The sequence below is a fragment of the Artemia franciscana genome, chromosome 10 (assembly GCF_032884065.1).
Source record: "Artemia franciscana chromosome 10, ASM3288406v1, whole genome shotgun sequence".
Taxonomy (NCBI): Eukaryota; Metazoa; Arthropoda; class Branchiopoda; order Anostraca; family Artemiidae; genus Artemia; species Artemia franciscana.
The window spans coordinates 36,461,341-36,479,940 of NC_088872.1; the positions used below are offsets into that span (position 1 = coordinate 36,461,341).

At 35.0% G+C, this 18,600-nt stretch overlaps 1 protein-coding gene across 1 annotated transcript in view; it reads right to left on the reverse strand.

Annotated features, from left to right (window-relative positions):
* LOC136032143 (ras-GEF domain-containing family member 1B-like) overlaps positions 1-15,694 on the reverse strand; it is a 316,559-nt gene extending 300,865 nt beyond the window's left edge. The window contains exon 1 of the mRNA XM_065712317.1: positions 15,447-15,694. The gene's annotated coding sequence lies outside the window, so the exon portion shown is untranslated. The remainder of the gene's footprint in view (positions 1-15,446) is intronic.
* Between the last annotated feature and the right edge of the window lie 2,906 nt (positions 15,695-18,600).

Here is an 18,600-nt window from a genome sequence, read left to right on the forward strand (position 1 = left end):
TGCCCCGCCATTACGTAACGCCCCAGGTGTAAGATTACGTCACATCCCACATGTGCACCATCATTTTGTAACACCCCATGTGTGCCCTGTCATTACGTAGCACCCATATGTGCACCGCCATTACTTAACACCCATGTTTGTGCCCTCCTCAGTTGCAAGCGGGGATTTTACCACGGCCTTCAAGCCAAGCATGTCACGCGTAAATGCGTCGTCCTTAACATAAGTAAACATTCCCTCTTACATGAAAAGTAAAGAAATCATGAAGAAAAAACGCCTGGAAGAAAGAATGTCTTAAAAACTTCTTGAAATGTCTTGAAAAACGTCATGAAGAAAAATGTTTTAAAAAAAGTTTTGGAATGTCTTAAGAAGTCTTGAAAACTCCCTGAAGAAAAAAGCCTTTAAAAACGTCTTGAAGAACAATGTTTTAAAAAACATCTTGAAGAAAAGTGTCTTTAAAAAATCTTAAAAAAAGTTCCTTGCTTGACTCTAACTAACCCTATTACGTAACAATCCAAACCCTATTACGTAACAACCGCGGTAATCCTGGAGTAAGGAAGCCCTTGCCTTCATAGGTTTTTTAAAACATTACAATCAGCTGCATCTCTTAGAAAATATATCTTATGACGTAACAGACACCTGCGTCTTGAAGAAAACATGATGCAACATGCACCTGCGTCTTGAAGAAGTTTTAAGAAAAGTGTCGGGACTGGGATTCGAAAAGACATTAGCCAGGACATTAAAAAGACATTAAGACAGGGAGCCTTATGGCGATACTACTCATATGCGTCAAACACGGCTTGATTATAATGGGGGTTGTGTTGCATAAGGGCTGTGCTAAATAAGTGCTGTATTCAATGGGGTTGATTTAAACAGGGGTGTAGTTGAACGGGGGTTCATTTAAATGAGATTCAGTAAAATGGGGTTGAGTTGCGTGAGAGCTCAGCTGAACGAGGGTTCAGTAAAAGAGGGTTAAGTAGCATGTAAGTTGAGTTGCACAGGGGTCCAGTTAAATGGGGGTTAAGTTGCACGAGCGTTCAGTTGCATTAGGGTTAGTTAAATTGGGTTGAAATGCACAGGGGTTCAATTGAAGGCGAGTTTATTTAAACGGGTTCAGTTGCATAAGATTTCACTTACACGAAGGTTCAGATGCACAATGATTGAGTTAAACGGTGTTTCCGTTAAACAGGGGCTCAGTTACAGCTGGGGTCAGGCGCATGAGGGTTGAATTAAAATGGCTGCTGCATGGAGTTCGGTTGTACCTACACCCAATGAAACACATATGGTACTAAAGTCTTTTTGAGGCTCTAAATGAGGGGTTGGTAGCACCATTCTTATTTGTAAACCGCAATGAGCCTGGTGATCTTTTTTTTCAATTGTTGTACTGCAGTTAATATTGTGCAAATATAGACCCCACCGCCCAAAACACATTTCTTTTTCCGCGAGGCGCAAATGACACCCTAACCTATGGAAAGTTTAGCAGTTTTATATACTAGGCCCGCCCCTGTTTGTGACAAAATCTGTTCTTTTTAAGTTTGATTGGATTGCTCAAGTTAATTTCTGTTCGTATTAGGATCTACTTGCTTATCTGCAGCAGAATCTGCTATCTTTATGCTTTATGTAATCATTCTTTTAAATTTATATTGGTTTTGAGTTTCATTTATTTACTGTTCTTCATTTCTGTTTGTTTAAGTCTCAATATGACTTTAATTGTGCTCGTCTTAGGTTTCAATACGGCTCTTACTTTTCGCAGAAAAATTTCTTTTTTTTGAATTTTTCTTGGATAATATTACAATAAATCAACTTAAAACGAACTGATTCAACAATGAATGGGAAAACGAAATGTAAAACGAACAGAAACTGAAATAAATAATAGTCAAACATTTAACCGAAAAGGCTATCATAACTTTTAGACTGCAAGTTAAAACCCTGGCCTTGATGGTCTTATTGGGGGGGGGGGCATCCAAGAAAAAGAACTTGAAACATGCAAAATATGCTAAAACGTATAAGAAAATATGCGGAATTGAATCTTGATATTTTAGGAAAGCCAAGCCTTAACACCCTCTCCACTTTGCGGATGTGACCGCTTCTCTTGGTCTCCCCAAAAAGACTACAACGGCCTATGTTTTACTCTGGTACAATCACCTAGTCAGAAATTCAGTCGAAACCGGAGTAGAAGAATTAACTCGGCTAAGTAAATTTACCTACTATAGATCCCCACATTGCTATTATGTCTATTGAGTGGTCATCCAACAGATCCGTTATATACGCTATTCGGTAGGCGTAGTACATTGTATAAAGCATGTTGATTAGATTGCGCTTCGCAATATAGATTAGTATTGACAGATTTGCAAGAAAATGAAGCCTTGCTCTTTAGGTCACTAACAGACTGCCAAAGGGAGATGACATTCATGCTTGATCGATTACTGCAAAAGCAGTAAAGATGTTACAAGTTACTCAACATTTGGGAGGAAATCCGGCTGGACGGCTGTCTTTTCCTAGGAGTCAAACAACTCGTGTCTCTGATCTTATCGATATCAAACATGAAGATCGAAAACATTGATAAAACTAAATCTGAAGTCACTGATGCAATCAGGAAGATTGAAGTTGAAAAGGCATCAAACATCCTATAGGTCCCTAAACCATGTAAAGACTATCTAAAGGTTATATTTCTTATAATAATTTTATTTCTCTTTATTAATTTTTAGCTTTAACTTGAACCCAAGTCCAATTTACTTGACAAATCCGAAACCTGTTTTGTTTTCAATAGAAAAATGCCGCTACCCTTCTAAAAAAAAGGAAGTGCAACAGACTGTTAATAAATGGATTTCTCTCTGATTAAACATCTATATTTTTTATATAGGATTCAAGGCTTTGTGTGTTACACAAGCAACGTATTTAGTCAGAATCGTTTCAAGTGGTGCGAGTTGAACACTTCTTTAAGTAAAAATAAGATTTCTACTGGGGAATATTGAGATTTGATCCTTCATTTCTTAAAGAGGATACACGAATGTTGCATTTTTTTGATCTCATAATTTTGAAAATAATGTATCGTCTAGTTTTTTACCTCCTATCATTTATTGTCAAACCAATTTTACTTTAAAACTTGAAATACGCTATTATTCTTGTGGACGTCGGTAAGAATTTTATTAACTATTTAATATTTTTCTTGTTGTTATTTATGCCAAAAAAGTGTAGCATAAAAAATCCTACTCAGCTTACTAGTTTTCTTCAATATGCATTACTTGCGATCAAACATTTCGGGGTAACGAGCTGTAAGGAAGAAGCAATACGGCTCAATAGTAACCGAAACTCTAAGAAACGGAGTCTTGATAACAATAGATACATCAAAAGAATCGAAATTTGATACTTTTTCAAAATATATAAAACTCATCAAATCTAATGGTACCCATAAAAAGTCACCTTGGAGGATCTTTCCATGGAGGGGTGCCAGGTTTCCCAGCATTATTTAAAAAACGATCAGAAATTAAATATAAAAAAAGTTTTTTTAACTGAAAGTAAGGAGCAACATTAAAACTTAAAACGAACAGAAATTATTCTGTAGACGAAAGGGGATGTCTCCTCCTCAACAACTCGCTCTTTACGCTACATTTTTTATTACTTTAAAAAATAGAGTTGTGACAGAGTCAAACTTTAGCGTTATGAGCTAGGTGCTGATGAGGAGACAGCCCCTTTTATATACGGAACAGTTTCTCTTTGTCTTAAGTTTTAATTTTGCTCCTTACTTTCAATTGAAAAAACCTTTTTTTTATTTAATAAAAGAAAGAGCAGCCATCCAGTAGCTACAATGCAACGGTTTGATGTTTTGAAATCCCTTATTCAAACCAAGCATACGTAGATTATTAAATAATTCACTTAACTAACATGACTTAAAAGCGAAGGAAAAGAAAAGAAAATAAAAAAAAGAAGAAAAAAGGAAGGAGAGAGAGAGAGATAGAGAGAGAGGGGTAGCTCCTTATTGAAAGTAAGACGCGAAATCCAATCTTAAATGCTTAAATTTATATATATATATATATATATATATATATATATATATATATATATATATATATATATACTAGCTGTTGGGGTGGCGCTTCGCGCCACCCCAACACCTAGTTGGTGGGGGCGCTTCGCGCCCCCCCAAGCCCCCCCGCGCGCGTAAGTCGTTACGCGCCATAATAGTTACGCGCCATTGTAGTTGTGTCCCTATGTCCCACCTGTGAATATAGATATATATATATATATATATATATATATATATATATATATATATATATATATATATATATATATACATCCCCCTGTTTCCCCCGGTGTCCCCGTTGTAGTTGTGTCCCTGTGTCCCGGTCGTCATTTATATTCCCTGTGTCCCGGTCGTCATTTGTATCCCGGTGTCCCGGTCTGTATATACATTCGTTTTTTAGTTTTGTTTTTCTCCTTTATTTTTTTCCTTTTTTTTCTTTTTTAGCTTATTTAGATTTTTAGATTTTTTAGTTTTTTTATTAGTTTTTATTTTTTTTTTCTTTTTAGTTTTTTTGTCCCGGTCGTCATTTATATCCCCCTGTTTCCCCCGGTGTCCCCGTTGTAGTTGTGTCCCTGTGTCCCGGTCGTCATTTATATTCCCTGTGTCCCGGTCGTCATTTGTATCCCGGTGTATTTTTTTTTATTAGTTTTTAGTTTTTTTTGTAGTTTTTGCCTTTTTTTAGTTTTTTCAGTTTTGACGTCACCTGATCCAGTTTTTTCAGGTGACGTCACCTGATCCACGATCCACAGATCCACAGACAACTTATTTTTATATATATAGATAGTTTTTTTTTTTTTTACTTATGCCCTGGTCGTCATTTATACTCCCTGTGTCCCGGTGCTTTGTTGATTGCTAATCGAACATTCCTTTTGTCCTGGTCGCTTTCTCTTTGAGTTTCGTCATTTATTTTTTTCTTTTTTAGTTCTTTTAGTTTTTACCTTTTTTAGTTTTTTTTAGTTTTTTAGATGAAAATTTTTTTTAGTTTTTTCCTTTTTTTCTTTTTAGTTTTTTATTGGTTTTTACCTTTATTTTAGCTTATTTTTCAGTTTTTTCCTTTTTTTTAGTTTTTTTTTATTTTTTATTTTTTTTAGTTTTTTACCTTTTTTTAGTTTTTTTAGTTTTTTTAGTTTTTTAGCTTTTTTACTTTTTTTATTAGTTTTTAGTTTTTTTTTGTAGTTTTTGCCTTTTTTTAGTTTTTTCAGCTTTTTTTTTAGTTTTTTTATTGGTTTTTACCTTTATTTTAGCTTATTTTTCAGTTTTTTCCTTTTTTTTTAGTTTTTAGTTTTTTTAGTTTTTTATCTTTTTTTTAGTTTTTTTAGTTTTTTTAGTTTTTTAGCTTTTTTATTTTTTTTTATTAGTTTTTAGTTTTTTTTGTAGTTTTTGCCTTTTTTTAGTTTTTTTAGTTTTTTAGCTTTTTTATTAGTTTTTAGTTTTTTTTGTAGTTTTTGCCTTTTTTTAGTTTTTTTAGTTTTTTAGCTTTTTTATTTTTTTTATTAGTTTTTAGTTTTTTTGTAGTTTTTGCCTTTTTTAGTTTTTCAGTTTTGACGTCACCTGATCCAGTTTTTTCAGGTGACGTCACCTGACCCATCCATCCATCCACAGACAACTTATTTTTATATATATAGATATATATATATATATATATATATATATATATATATATATATATATATATATATATATATATATATATATATATATATATATATATATATATATATATATATATATATATATATAAATATATATAAATTTAAGTATTTAAGATTGGATTTCGCGTCTTACGTTCAGTAAGGAGCTACCTTCAGTAGCTTTTGGCATAACATTTTTGAGTTTTTAGCAGTAAAGAAGCAAATAGAAACGTACAACCACAACGTAATATATATATATATATATATATATATATATATATATATATATATATATATATATATATATATATATATATATATATATATATATATATGTGTGTGTGTGTGTGTGTGTGTGTGTGTTTGTATCTTGTAAATAAAACATGTATGTAACATGCTTTAATCAACTAGGATTTACCTTACTTCCGATCAAACAATTACACCATATCAAGTGGTCTAATTTGTTTCCTAATATCTCATTTGGTGCCTTATGACAACTGCATCCATATGTTGTTCTACCTGACAAAGAAAACTTTTGGCATAACATTTTTGAGTTTTTAGCAGTAAAGAAGCAAATAGAAACGTACAACCACGACGTAATTAGAAGAAGCTTTTTAATCTAACCTGCAACTATAGGTTTTCAGGCATCAATTGTCTGATTGTTGAACACCTTCTTCTAATTATGTCCGGCAATAAGGCTGACCTCAGAAATTCTACAACCACAGCCCAGCGCTGCATTTTTGGCAAGTATCTGCCATTTATAATTGGCAGTGTCGGTGAGATGTAGACAGATTATAGCTAATAATAAAACCATGAGGTAATTTATAGATCCTGGTAGCCAGTGTTTACCTCTTCGGAAAATACCCCCCCCCTAGAAAATAACATCCATGGAAAATACCCCCCTGAGAAATATCCCCCACAGACCCCCCCCCCCCTCAGGAAAATTCTACCCCCATTCGGCTGGTCGGTCTCCAATCCTTTTGGACTTTAAAAAAAAGATTGGAATGCTCGATTTTTGGTCTAATCAGCACAATCTGAAGTTTCTGTGAACTTGAGGTGGAGGTGTGGATGAGGAAGGGGCAGACCTCCTCCTGTACGGAATATGTTCTGCTCATTTTGGGGTTGAATGTTATTCTCTACTTTCATAATAAGAGCAGAAACCAGAAATATTCCCAGAAATCATGAGGAAGTAGATATCAATTTCACTTTTTTGATGCGTTTTTAAAAGTTTCTTTTGTAACCCCCCCCCAAAAAAAAAAGAGGCTTTTTGCTGGGAAATTTTCCACCGAAGAGGGGATTACCGGCATGATTTTAAAAACAATCAAAAATTAATCTTTTTCAAGTGGAATTATCACCGAGAAAAATTTTTTCACGTGAGTTCGTCCACAAGAAATTTCCTGGGCGGAATTTTCAGCTAGAAAGTAATTTTTTGGGGGAAACTTCCTTACAGAAAGGAGGGTTACGTGAAAATACCTTTCCACGGAGGATTTTTTCCATGGGGAAAGGAATTATTCATACAGATGGAGCCGGATTTCCCGGTATTATTTAAAAACGATCAGAAATTAAACTAGGAAAAAATTTCCAACTGAATGTAAGGAGCAACCAAAACTAATAAAAGATAGAAATTATTATGTACATGAAAGGGATTACCCCTCCTCAAGGCCATATTCTTAATGCTGAAGTTTTGACTTTTTGTCCCAATTCTTTAAGAACGACTGATAAAACACAATGGCCGTTTGATAAGAATTAAATTAAAAAAAAAGAAAAACAAGTCTTTTCAACTAAAAGTAAGGAGTAGCATTAAAACTTAAAATGAACTGAAATCATTAAGTGTATGAAGGGGATTGCCCCCTCCTTCAAATATCGCTCTTTACGCAAAAGTTTTTTAGCACTTTTAAAAAGCTTCCAATTGTTTTAATCAAGCGACCCTTGTGTTTCAGGAGTCGTTCTTAAAGAATTGGGACAAAATTCAATCAGTAGCGTAAAGAGTGAGGTAATCTCCTGAGTAGGGGGTAATCTCCTTCACACACATAATAATTTCGGCTCGTTTTAAGTTTTAATGTTGTTCCTTACTTTCAGTTGAAAAAACTTGCTTTTTTAAAATCTAGTTTCTCATCATTTTTAAGTAATGCCAGGAAATCTGGCCCCACCTCCACGTAGAAATTCCCCTCCCCATGGAAATATCCTCTAGACAATTCAACCCAGGTGAAAATTTACTCCAGACAATAACCCTTATAAATCCATGCGTAAAACTGAGATGGAAAAGAGAAAGCAAGACATTTAAGAAGAATTTTGTACAGGAATTCTGGAAAATTTCCCCAGTATTTAATTTTCCCTGACAGTTTCACCCCTGGAAACTTCCCTTCCCATAGAAAGCCTCCCATCAAAAAATTTCCCCCATCTGAAAATGTATACATACTTTACAATAACAAATATTATGCGTAAAAAAGGGCAAATTTTATGACTTAAAGACCTTTTCCCTGAGCTATGGGGGTCTTGTTGTATCCAAAGGCGTAGTTATTGGGCATTTCGACCGTTTTGAGCAAAATGGCTATCTCAAAATTTTGATCAGACGACTTTGGGAAAAAGGGGCGGTGAAGGGGGCCAGGTTGCCCTCCAATCTTTTTGGTCACTTAAAAAAGGCACTAGGACTATTAATTTCCATTTTAATGAGCCCTCTAGCGATATTCTAGGATCACTGGGTCAATACGATCATTCCTGGGAAAATATACAAACAAAAAACAAACATATAAACACATATCCGTGATCTTTCTTCTGGCTAAAAATACAAAATTCTACATTTTTGCAGATAGGAGCTTGAAACCACTACAGCAGGGTTTTGTGATGCGCTGAATCCGACGGTGGGATTTTCATTAAGATTCCATGACTACTAGGGGGTGTTTCCCACTTTCTTCGACAATCAGGCAGATTTTCTAAGGCTCTTAGTCTTTAATAGGTAATACTAAATTTGATGAAAACTATATATTTAAAATCAGCATAATAAGCCAATTCTTCTATATATCTATCGATATCGAAGCTCCGTTTTTGGAGTTTCGGTTACTATTGAGCGGGGTTGCTCCTTATTTACAGTTCGTTGCCACAAACTGTTTGATAATGAGCTTCTTTTAAATTTCATCTATTATCAAGGAGAGGCGATAGATCTGTGTATAAAAAGAGGGCTAAAATACCCAAAGGAGTGCATCTCAATAGCCTAATTTTCTAAGCTTCACTGAGCGTTCAGACGCAAACTAAATGATTGTTTGGCACTTGTTGTCCAATTCTTCTTAGGTTCTAAGTATACTTTCTGTCTACACCTTTATTATTGGAACTGAGGCGGGGGAGGGGAGAGTAGTAGTGTCCTATAGGGGAATTGTCATCCTCAAAGACATTATTTCTGGACCTTTCACCTACTGAACAAAATGGCTATCTCAGAATCTTGATTGGATGTGTTAAGGGAGGTGATGGACATGAGGGGATTGGTTGCCCTCCAATCACTTTTAACTATCAAAAAGGGCACTACCCCTTCCAATTTCCAATCGAATGAGCCCTTTTCGAAGTTTTGTACGATAAGTCCTTCTATACGAAGTGCCTTGGTCTGAAAAAAAAAACAACAAAAAAAGGTAAATAATACATTGTCCCCGATCGCTCTTTACTTCGTCAGCGCTATTGTACTGCCTGTGGTTATCAATTTGGATCCGTTTCAATGACACGAGTAGCCAGGCCAAAAAGAGTGAAGGTAGCGCCCTCATGATACACTCTCTTTAAGGGAATAGTATGGCAGATGAAGGCCAGGGGATCTGGAATCTTTCAACGAAATACCTCTTACAAAAAAAATTCTTAACGACATTCACGTAAGTTTTTTTCTAAAAATTCTAAAGACTTTATCCACAAAATATGTTTTCTTTTAAAGAAAAGTAAAGAGCTTCATAAGGGAATAAAGTAAAAGTTTTTTACATAGTAAAAAACTATGGAGTGTAATAGAAAAAAAATCTAAAACTTATGAATATTTTTGCCCCCATGAAAAAGACTATATTAATAAAAAAAGAAATTAATTTAAAAAACGTATTCCATAAAAAAAAGTTTGTCAAAGAAGAGAAAAGAGCTTCTCATTAAGCCAAAAATGAGTAAAAATAAATTAAATAATTTTTTCATGCGTGAAACTACCACAAATACCCATCAATAAATAAACTAAACCAAAAACGAACAGAAATTACAATAAATAACCGAGTCAGACTGTTAACGAGCAAAGATTAACATGATTAAGACGGACGACCCCTACAGCTCCTCAAGACCAGAACATAAGTGGTAAAGCCAACAATGCTTTCGAAGGAAAGCTAAACCTTCTTAAACATTTTGGTGCTATATATGTTTTTAAAATAATTTTGATGATTTTTCGCCCATATTTCTTTCTTGTTCTTTTTTTAGCGGGTAGATACCCGCTACTGCCCAAAATTGCAGAAGTTCGTATGGAGGTTTTTCAACAAAAGTGGATTTGAGGATACTTATTTTTAGGATAAGTTTTAAAGATATTTATAGTGCGTCAATTGTTTTTTTTTCACTTTGCTAAGTACTTCTCAACGAAACTAAAAAAAAAACAAATTAAATTTTCAAATTTGGAAAACCCTTTTTTTCTACAGGGGGAGGTTGATTCTGGGGGTGTTTTCCACGGTAGGGGGAATTTTTTCCACTGGGTATAATTTCCGATGGGGGGGGGGGGGTAAACGCCTAGAACCAAACTCAAAAAGCCCCAAAACTAATGAACCATGTTAAAGGACAAATCTAAGGAAATCAATGTGAGTCGATTCCACGAGCCCTCGCCAAAGCTTATATCTGTGCATTTGCGGAGAAATAAAAAATACATTTTTCAACTTTTGTAAGTAAGAAAAGGAAGAGGGGCATAAGTTGGAACGAAGAAAGATTTCTAGGAACATGAAGAATGAACGAGATGTTAGCAAACAAATAAGAACAATTGATGCCGCATAACTATTTAATAGGGCTGAGGTAAATCAGAGTGACACAAAACATGTCACATAAAGCTGAGGATCTATAGAGGATCTATGGTTCTTAAAAACCCCTAAAACAAAAAAAAAATTGAGAACTCCCTTTTTCCTTTAATACTAGAAAAATAAATTAATGTGGTATACCCCCCCACACCCAACCATAAAATAATTAAGCACTTTTCAAATTTAAAATCTGACTATACTTAGTGGCGTGATTAAGGGTGGTCAGACCCCAGGCGAAGGTGGGGAATGTGCACCCTACCTTGAGTATTTTTCCGGGCCAGGATATTCATTATACTTTAACGAAATAAAATTGTCTAAGTATTGAAAACATTGTATCAAAAACATAAATTATATTTGTAGAATTCAATATATTACATAAATTATTGCCAAGAAAAGGCACCCTTACAGTCGATACATCTATTCAAATCAAAGCATTTCAAAAGAGACTGGTATCAATTGAATCACAATTGAAAAGTATAACACATAGAACTTTCTTTTGTTAAAGCAATCCAATAAACAAGAATGTGACAATTGTAACAAATATACAGAAATTAAGATAGTTTCAAGTCTCTCTTGAGATGTGCCCTTTGGACAACCTGCTAGCACGAGGTGTGTTTTGATTTATTTCAACATTACCCGAAAGCCCTTACCCTTTTTGGACACCAGGGATCAAACGTATTCCCCTTTCCAAATATTTGAAAAATAAGCAAATTGTATAACATACAACCCACTCCCGAGGGGCCTTGGGGAATCAAATCATCCCCAGAGACAAGGCTATTGAACCTTTCATCTATGCTGAACAAAATTGCTATCTCAAAATTTTGATCGGGTGTGTTTGGGAAACAAAGAAGCGTTGAAGGGAAGATAAATACCTTCCAATCACATTTGATTCATTTTAAAGAGCACTAGAACTTCCAATTTCCAATCGAATTAGCCATTTCCGAAGCTTCTACGACAACTCCTGCCACACGAAGTACGCTTCGTATACAACTATTTTTATATTTCAGTTTCGGTTGCATGTATTTTTATATAATATGCATTTAAGATCACTGTTATGAAACCGTCTATTATTTCTCAAAAAATTCTATAATGGATTTAAATCTAATATAAGGATATATATTTCTATATGCGGACCGTGAATCTATAGTTGTTTTTGTTTTTTGTTTTTTTTTTTTCAGAGTGGCCCAGAAAATCATTTGCGTTGGCCACACTGGCATAAATTATAGTAAGTGAAGCACTAAAAAGCTCAGCTGTGTGCAAAATCACAGGATAGAAAAAGCCGTAAAACTCACGTGTTTTCGTTATAAAAGAATATGAAGGGCATAATCTCGATATTCTCTTCAACGGATATATTGTTTTTTAATGTTCGGACGATGCGTATAACGTATCATTTCAAACATTTTAAATGGATGCATTGTCTATGGAACATACCTAGCCTTGACTTCTACCAAAAAATATGTTTACTCATGGAGAAATTTATTTACTTACACTCTATTTCTTTTTCCTTTTTCAAACAATTCGTCTTAACGAACTGTAGTAAGGAGCGACCCGGCTCAATAGTAACCGAAACTCTAAAAAAACAGAATTTTGATACCAATAGTTACATCAAAACAATCAAATTTTAATGCTGATTTTAAATATATAAGTTTTTTATCAAGTTTAGTCTTACCCATCAGAAGTTACGAGTCTGAGAAAATTTGCCTTATTTTAGAAAATAGGGGGAGATACCCCCTAAAAGTCATAGAATCTTAACGAATCACATCATCAGATTCAGCGTATCAAAGAACACTGCTGTAGAAGTTTCAAGCTCTTATCACCAAAAATGTGGAATTTTGTATTTTTTGCCAGAAGCCAGATCACGGATGCGTGTTTATTTGTTTGTTTTTTTTGTTTGATTGTTTTTCCCAGGAATGATCTTATCGATCCAGTTGGGCCTAGAATGTTTTGAGAGGGCTCATTCTGACGGAAGTTAAAAGTTCTAGTGCCCTTTTAAGTGACCAAAAATTGGAGGGCACCTAGACACCCTCCAACGCACATTTCCCCCCAAAATCATCGGATCAAAATTTTAAGATAGCCATTCTGTTCAACTTAGTCGAAAACTTAATAGCTATGTCTTTGGGGACGACTTAATCCCCCCAAGTCCCCGGGGGGGAGGGGCTGCAAGTTACAAACTTTGACAGTTGTTTACATATAGTAATGGTCATTATGAAATGTACAGACTTATTCAGGGGGACTTTTTCGCATTGGAGTGGGAGGGGGTTACGTGGGAGGATCTTTCCATGGAGGAATTAACCATGAGGTAAGAGAATTTCCATGAAGGGGGCGCAGGATTTTCTAGCGTTATTTCAAGCTTTAGTGTAAAGAGCAAGGTATTGACAAGGGGGCAAACCCCCTCACATACGTAATAAAAATGCACAAATATAGAAGTTCGTTACGTAAGTTAATTCGTAAGGTACGCATGTTTATTACTAACCAAAACGTTAGTACAAAAAATAAAAATATCCGGTTGCATTTTTAAGTAGCCAAAAATTGGAGGGCATCTAGGCCCCCTTCCCCATCTCTTTTTTTATCAAAATCATCCGATCAAAACTATGAGAAAACCATTTAGCAAAAAAAAATAATACGCAAATTTCGTCTTAATTATTCATGTGCGTTGAGCCAAAATCAAAACATGTATTAATTCAAAACGTTCAGAAATTAAATAAAAAAACAAATTTTTTTAACTGCAATTAAGGAGCGACATTAAAGCTTAAAACGGACAGAAATTAATTCGTATATGAAAGGGGTTGTCCCTCCGCAACGCCTCGCTCTTAACGCTAAAGTTTTTTTATTGTTTTAAAAAGTGCAGTTGTGGTAGAATCAAACTCTAGCGTAAAGAGCGAGGCGTTGCGGAGGGACAACCCCTTTCACATACGGAGTAATTTCGGTTAGTTTTAATTTCGATACGTTAGTTTCGATATGTTAGTTGTGAAAATTCGATACGTATAAAAGGTAGCAGAGAGAGGGTAATAGACCAAACACTCTCTAAGGTTGTTTATTTATTACCTTTTTTCTATTTTGGATACTATTTAGGCCTACACCTTTAAATATTGAACAAAAATCATTAGCAGTTCAAAAGATTTTGATTTAAAGCAAAAAAAATGTGTTACTTTCAGTTAAGCAAGGCAACACTTTAACGTCTAGCTTCAAGCTGGGGCGGTAACAGCAGCCCTGTCTGGCTTAGGGTAGTTCCAATCCATTTTAGGTCTAAACATCACCTTGAACTTTCGTCAAATAAAGTACAAAAAAAAATGTTATGAGAACTAAACAGCTAAGTTAAAACTTAAAAAGAGCAGAAACTAGTTGAGTTGATGTCACAAATAAAGGAATGAAGAAATGAATCCTAAAACGAGCCACATTTTCAATACACAATGAAGCCAAATGTAATACAAATAGAAATCGCCACACAATGTTCATGACCGCTGCCTCCCGCTGAAAAGGTTAAAGTGCCACATGCGATTTACTGAAAACTAAACAGAAAGTAAACATTGAAAATTTAATTTAGCCAAGTTTTATCTATGCTATACATTCGAAAGGAAGTGAACGAAAAAGGAAACCACCGAGATTTAGCATATTTTGTTTAGATGCAGTCAATCACAACCAATTTTACCAGGGGTAATGCCAGTGGTGTCAATTGAACGTATATATATTATTGGACTGCCTTGAGAACATGAGGGGGGATACATTTTCAGAAAAGAGACCGTGATATTTGGGAAAAGCATAAAATAAGGAATCTAATGCCACTACTTCTACTTTATTAGCATATTTTGGTTAGATGCAGTCAATCACAATAAAATTTACCAGGGGTAATGCCAGTGGTGTCAATTGAACGTATGGAGGCAATTGCCTTGCAAAGGTTTTTACCCTCTCTAGAATATGAAAAATACTTTGTTTGGTATTTTCATTGAAAATGGCTTTTTGTGCTTTCATTGAAAATGTCTTTAGTTGAAAGATTTTTCGTACTCTTGACTCATTTACTTTGGCTCACAATGTAAAATAAGAACAATTTTGAAAAAAAAAAAAGCATATTCAGAAAAATTTTATATATAGCCCAATTATATAGATGCTCAGATTATAATTTTTTCTTATTGCTGGAGCACCATGATATCTAGAAATACATATGTTTAACAAACGACAGCTCAATAACACAATCAGAGATCCCACAAAGAATCCATGGCCCGTAAAGTAATCGCCCGGGCAGGAGGAGAGGACAGGCACATTTTTTGGCATTTTCATTTGAAAAACTGGAAAAATTATCACACCCTCTGGGTTCTGAAACATAACTTATTGTACTTTCATTAAAAAAAAAAAAGAAAAAAAAATTCCTAATTTTTGTGAATTGGTATACCTGATTGCCTAGGGCTATATATGGCTCCATCAGGGCCTGGAGGTTTGGACATAACTGCCAGGGTAGCAACCATTATACTTGGAAACAGTTTGTTGAGTGGGGAACCGAATGGTACAGAAGAGAGTTCAGAAGAAGGTATGCATTAGACTGTTAAGGTAAGATTTATTCCTAGTGAAATGCACGTACAATACTCTATGTTGTTACCCCACAAATAGGTACATCAGAATTCATTTTTGAGGGGGGGGGGTGAATATTTAGTGGTGAACTTTTATTTACTGACGATGGACCCGTTTGTCGTCTTTTCTGTTCATTTCATTGTTTTTCACAAGTACCAAGAACATTTTCTGATGCAACAAGATTACCAATAACTTAACAGAAATAGCTGTCATGTGCTTACTCACCGAAGATTTATGCTATCCTATGACGGCTTTGGTCCATGGAAAGAATCAACTTTAAGCTAGATCCGTCTGAAAAAATATATTTCACGAGCCTATTTTATCGATTATCCACTTAGAGACCCTTATCCGCTAGGCTACTATATGCATCAGTAACCTCTCAACAAAAATGAAATGTGAGAAAGCAATTCTATCAAAATATTCTCAATGTGGTGTTCAAACTGAATTATCTTTTTCGCAACTGGTAAATTCAAAGTCCGAGATAAGTCTAAACAATCAAATTTAAAATTTTCTATCGGGTACTTACACCAGGTGGCCAGACTCAGGTGACATCCTGTTTCAATAAAATCCGTAACTGCTTATAATGCCTGAAAATTAGACAAAAATAGCGAAAGTTGTTTTTTCGGATGATTGGCTACACGGATTTATTTGCCAAAAATAGAAAATTATGTTTTCCACTTATTTATAAAAAAAAATGGATACCGGTTTTCGTCTATTATTATCCAGGCAGAAACAAATGCTAATAATCTGACAGAATAAGAAGTTCTTGGTTCAAATTGATTAAGATTTACAATAAATAAAAAGTCAGATAGAAATGTAGGTATTAGAGTTACAGCATTAAATTAACGAAACTGGTATTTTTCAAATGTTAGTAAAGAATGACATCAAAATTAAAAGTAGCCTACGTGACATTTAGTGCGATGTTGTGTTAAGCCGCGATGAGTCTTAGTACCCAAACTAGACCTCCGTTGCCTGTGCAGCGGGAAGTGTTGCAGCAACTGTGCCCTGTTTCTTAGGGCACAGTTGCGGAGCAACACGTGCAACTGTGCCAGAATTCAATTCATTACAGTTATAACGGTAACAACTAAAATACCGCTGTTCAACTAATGTCGATATCATATAACTGGACCCCCCTCCGCCCACAGAGATAAGGTCAAGTTTGGACTCCAAAAGGATAACTAGACCCGTCAGACTTACTTTCTGTGAAGTTTGATTGAGATCCGACAACTCGTACTGGTACTTTTGGAGTGTATTGGAAATGATACGCGATAAAAAAAACGGTTTTTATTTTTTATCTGGAAAACTATTAGGAATTTTTACACACTTTCTGAGGAACTTTTTAATCCATTTCACGTTATAAAAATAAAATAGACATCAAAATCGAAAATTTAAGAAAATTTCAAAAAATCGGAACGAGATTGACTTTTCCGGAATTATTTCCGGGAAATCTGTAAGAGCTACGGAATTTCATGCTTCAGTTCTCGAAAACAGCAATAAAAGTTCTATATGAGTTCATAATTATTTTATCTCTAAAACGTTTACTTCCAAAACTAGGGCCGTCTTAACTTGACGCCAATTCGAAGTATTGTTTCGAGACGCACATTTCGGGAATTATTTCCGGGAAATCTGAAAGAGATACGGAAATAACATCTTATAGTTTTCTGCTTAACTTTTGATGGTCTAAGCTAGGAAAATATAAAACAAACCAAATTCACCAAAAAATTCAAATTGCCCCGAGGGCATGACAAAACTTCCAAATAGAAAAACCCAAAGAAGGAATTTTATTTCGGAGAAACTATTGTAAGCTTCCAGTTGTTAGGAGATCGAGACCTGTCGAACCGCGTTGGAAAAAAAATTCTAGCTGGTCCAGAACAGAAGTTACCTCTAGAACGTCGAAACTTCGGAAATTATTTCTTAGAGAACGAAGCAACTTGGTATATAGAACACTTCACTTCTTCTTGCATACTTTTCATAGCACTACTCGATAAAAATATAAAAAACATCAAAATCGAAAATTTGAGAAAATTCCAAAAAAAATCGGAACAAGATGGACTTTTCCGGAATTATTTCCGGGAAATCTGTAAGAGCTACGGAATTTTGTGCTCCGGTTCTCGAAGAGACAAATGAAAGTTCTACATGAGTTCAGCATAACTGTATTTCTAACAAGTTTATTTCCGAAGCTAGGGTCGTCTTAACTTGACGCCAAACATCGAACGCAGAGTTTCTAAGATAAAAACGGTTTTATTTTTTTTTATGGAAAACTGTTAGAAAGTTTAGGAACTTCTCTGGAGCTTTTTTACTCTGTTTCACGTTTTCCTTCCCTCTGAAAAATCTCAAATTTTTAACTCTTACCACTTCGGAGCTACAGGTCGCTGATCACGGTGAAAAAAAAAAAAAAAAAAAAAAAACTACGAAAGCTGTAGTGTTGCTCCGCAACACAACTACGAAAGCATTAGTGTTGCTCCGCAGCACAATAAGGTGTGGGAGGATGTCTAGTCCCTCTGATCGCTTTTGGTTCTGTAAAAGGGCACTAAAACTCATTCACTCACTTTCGGTCGGATGAGACCCCTTCCGAAACTTTATGACCGCTGGGTGAAAACGATCACTTTGCATAAAAAAAAAAAAAAAATCAAAATCAAAAGAAAGACTCACCTCTGACGCAAAAATCAGAAATTTGACATAATCGTGGCTAGGCCTTGAAAATCATGTAACAAGTCTCTTGCACATTAGGACGCCCATGGTACAATTTTCATGAAGATCAACTAATTTTTTTGTTGGGAGGGGGGTTCCTCTCTGTCCGTGAAACTATAAACGTTTACTTATGGTATTGTCTTTTGATGTTACAATTGACGTAAGTTTCACCCCGTGAAACTTCATCCTCGTGGAAAGTAGCCACCGAATAATAGCCCCCCCCCCCCCCGTTAATACACCCCCCCCCCCCTCAAAAAATACTCCTCCGTGGAAAAACACCCCGTGCGGAAAATAATGCCGCTTCCCAAGAAAATACCCCCCGGAAATTACCCCTTGCGGAGTATGTAGAAAAATAGAAAACGATGGAATCTAATAGAAAATTAAACAAACAAAAAACAATTTTTTTTAACTGCGAGTAAGGAGCAATATTAAAACTTAAAACGAAAAGAAAATATTCCGTATATGAAAGGGGCTGTCTCCCCCTCAACGCTCCACTTTTGACGCTAAAGTTTGACTCTTTCTCACAATTCTACTTTTTAAAACAATAAAAAACTTTAGCGTAAAGAGCGAGGCGTTGAGGAGGGGACAATCCCCTTCATATATAGAATAGTTTCTGTTCGTTTTAAGTTTTATTGTTGCTCCTTACTTGCAGTTAACAAAACTTGTTTTTTTTATTTAATTTCTGAAC